Genomic DNA, 3,351 nt, shown 5'->3' on the forward strand with positions numbered 1-3,351 from the left:
CCGCGATTTTAGTTACACTTGATTTTGCCCGTAGCAGACCGTTGCCTAAACGTTTTCGGAGCAATCCCTATAATAATGGTGGTAGTCTCTGTACATGCCGCTGTTATGTCGGTCCATGTATGGTTCTTATTTTGCATCTTCTCCATTAATGTTGCCTTGTATTCGCGCGCTGGTTCAGGGTCTTTTAAGTTTAAGAGGTTAAACTTTGTGCTTTTGGTTTGAGTCCTTTTCACGACGGCTAGGCGTAGACGTAGAATGGCCACTAAAACCATGTGGTCACTATCGGCTCCTCTTCTAATTTTCACATCCATCAGCGAACCCAGAAAGAGTTTGTGCCGCCAATAAAGAGCTGGTTACTTGCGCAGAAATCAACCAATCTGTCGCCATTGTCATTTCTGGTATCACCAAGTCCTTGCATTCCCATGATTGATTGTAGATTACTGTTGTTATTGTCCGCCTTGGCATTAAAATCTCCCATAACAAGTTTAATGTCTCCTTTTTGAGTATCACTTTCTTTGTTTCGTCGTCTTTGGGGTCGGTTAGGTTAGGTTAGGTAAGAGTGGCAGCCCTTTACAGACTCACTTAGACAATTTTAAGTCCATTGTAATACCTCAGTAGCGATAGACCAAGGCTTCTGGCGGAAATTGAACCCACGACCCCTGCACTGGTATTCCAAGCACGCTACCAACTCGGATACCGGGGCGCTCGGGTTCGGTTGGCGCGTAGCATTGTACATTTGATATTTTGCGGAATTTTGAATTAAATCTCGCCGTCATGATGCGATCAGTCAGATATAACTTTGCATGATAGAAGAGCTCGCTTTGCTTTCGGCGATAGTAAAAGACCGACCCCATTATTCGGTGGATTTCATTGCCTGAAATAATGAAGTGGTAGCCACCTTGAAGTTCCATAGTTCCGGATTTCGGCCATCGTACTTCACTTAAGCCGAGGATGTATAGGTTGTAGTTTGACATCTCGTTCTGAACTTGGTTAAGTCTTGATGCCACTGAGAGAGTTCTGACGTTCCATGTTCCAATCATAAACCGTGTTCTCAATCCATGGGTCGTCAATGGGGGGATGTCAGTTGCACAATTTCTTGTTGATGCTGGAGGCCACCGTAGCGCAGAGATTAGCATGTCCGTCTATCACGCTGAACGTCTGGGTTCGAAGCCTGGCGAGAACATCATATAAATTTTCATCGGTGGTTTTCCCCTCGTAATGCTGGCAACATTTGTGAGGTACTGTACCATTTGGTATGGCAGCCATGTAAAAACTTCTCCACAAAGTGGTGTTGCACTGCGGCACGCCGTTCGGACTCTGCTATAAAAAGAAGGCCCCTTATCATTAAGCTTAAACGTTAATCGGACAGCACTCATTGATATGTAAGAAGTTTGCCCCTGTTACTTCTTGGAATGTTTTGAATTTGCATTTTTGCCTATTGCTGGGGATGCCAGCGGCCCACTAGGCCGAGCCTTCTTGATGGTGAATCTTCTGAAGATCTGAGAGCGGCACCGTTGGCCACTTCCTTCGGCCATTCCGCTGCCGATTTTATTGCACGAACTCATATATTCGTATCCGTGCAAGCAGGACAGCCCGGCTCCAGGAGATCAGTTTACATGTCAGCTATATCAGATTATGTACCGATTTGGACCATATGTCCTAAGCACAAAAGGCACTTGCAGTGACATTCATATTTAGAATGTCCAATGCACAACAAAAAGTGTTTGGCATTGTTGATGTATTTGTTGTTCTTAGCATTGAAGATTAGTTTTTGTAGAAATAATGGAAAGTAAGGCTTTCCTATGTTTTACTGCTCTAAGAAGAGTTAGAGGACTTTTTGAGCCCTGTTTCAAAACAAAAGCGTGCTCTACATCGTACTCTATAGTCGTGGGGTATGTAGAGCACCTTAATCAATTTGGCAAAAGTGTTAATGAAGATATCAGAAATCGTGATTCACCTTGATAGTCAAAGTGTTTTGAAAACAGCACACACACTTGCCTAACATTTATAAGTTTGCTATGCTATTCGTGGAATAGAAAGCATTGTCGAGATAGAATAAGTTAAAAAAATCATGAAAAAAATCAATCCGTTTAATTCCTAATTTGAAGTGGTACACAGTTCAGCTCTTTAGTGCACCCTTTGTCTGTCCATAGGTTTCTGTCCTACCATCCATCCGTGCTTTGTAGGGTTACACATTTTTCATGTTAAATAATTAAATCAGTTATGAGACTAATATATTTTACTTAATTGCAGAAACGGGACCAAATACAAAAAAAGGAGGCTGCGACGAGCACTAAACAACGAGAACAGCCACTGCTGCATCAGCTGTGAAATATGCCATAATAGTGCTGAGGAGCATCATATTCTGGCGTATCGGCCATAGTTTAGGTACCTACACATAGAACAGCAAGTTGATGGTATGAGCCATTCACCATCAACCAATACCCCAAAAGGATACCCATACCATTTAAATTAAAAGTAGAGAGCGGAATTTTATGTGCAATAAAAATTAACATGAGTAAATTTTTGTAGATATTACCACAGATCAAGACTAAGTGCTGATATGGTAGTCCGTTTTTATACCCTCCACCATAAGATGGGTATACTAATTTCGTCATTCTGTTTGTAACTACACGAAATATTCATCTGAGACCCCATAAAGTATATATATTCTTGATCGTCGCTACATTTTATGTCGATCTAGCCATGTCCGTCCGTCTGTCCGTCCGTCCGTCTGTCCGTCCGTCTGTCCGTCCGTCTGTCCGTCCGTCTGTCCGTCCGTCTGTCCGTCCGTCCGTCTGTCTGTCTGTCGAAAGCACGCTAACTTCCGAAGGAGTAAAGCTAGCTGCTTAAAATTTTGCACAAATACTTCTTATTAGTGCAGGTCGGTTGGTATTGTAAATGGTCCATATCGGTCCATGTTTTGATATAGCTGCCATATAAACCGATCTTGGGTCTTGACTTCTTGAGCCTCTAGAGTGCGCAATTCTTATCCGATTGGAATGAAATTTTGCACGACGTGTTTTGTTATGATATTCAACAACAGTGCTAAGTATGGTTGAAATCGGTCCATAACCTGATATAGCTGCCATATAAACCGATCTTGGGTCTTGACTTCTTGAGCCTGTAGAGTGCGCAATTCTTATCCGATTGGAATGAAATTTTGCATGACGTGTTTTGCTATGATATCCAACAACTGTGCCAAGTATGGTTCAAATCGGTTCATAACCTGATATAGCTGCCATATAAACCGATCTTGGGTCTTGACTTCTTGAGCCTCTAGAGTGCGCATTTCTTATCCCATTGAAACGAAATTTTGCACGACGTGTTTTCTTATTATATCCAACAACT

The sequence above is a fragment of the Stomoxys calcitrans genome, chromosome 3, assembly GCF_963082655.1.
Source record: "Stomoxys calcitrans chromosome 3, idStoCalc2.1, whole genome shotgun sequence".
NCBI lineage: Eukaryota > Metazoa > Arthropoda > Insecta > Diptera > Muscidae > Stomoxys > Stomoxys calcitrans.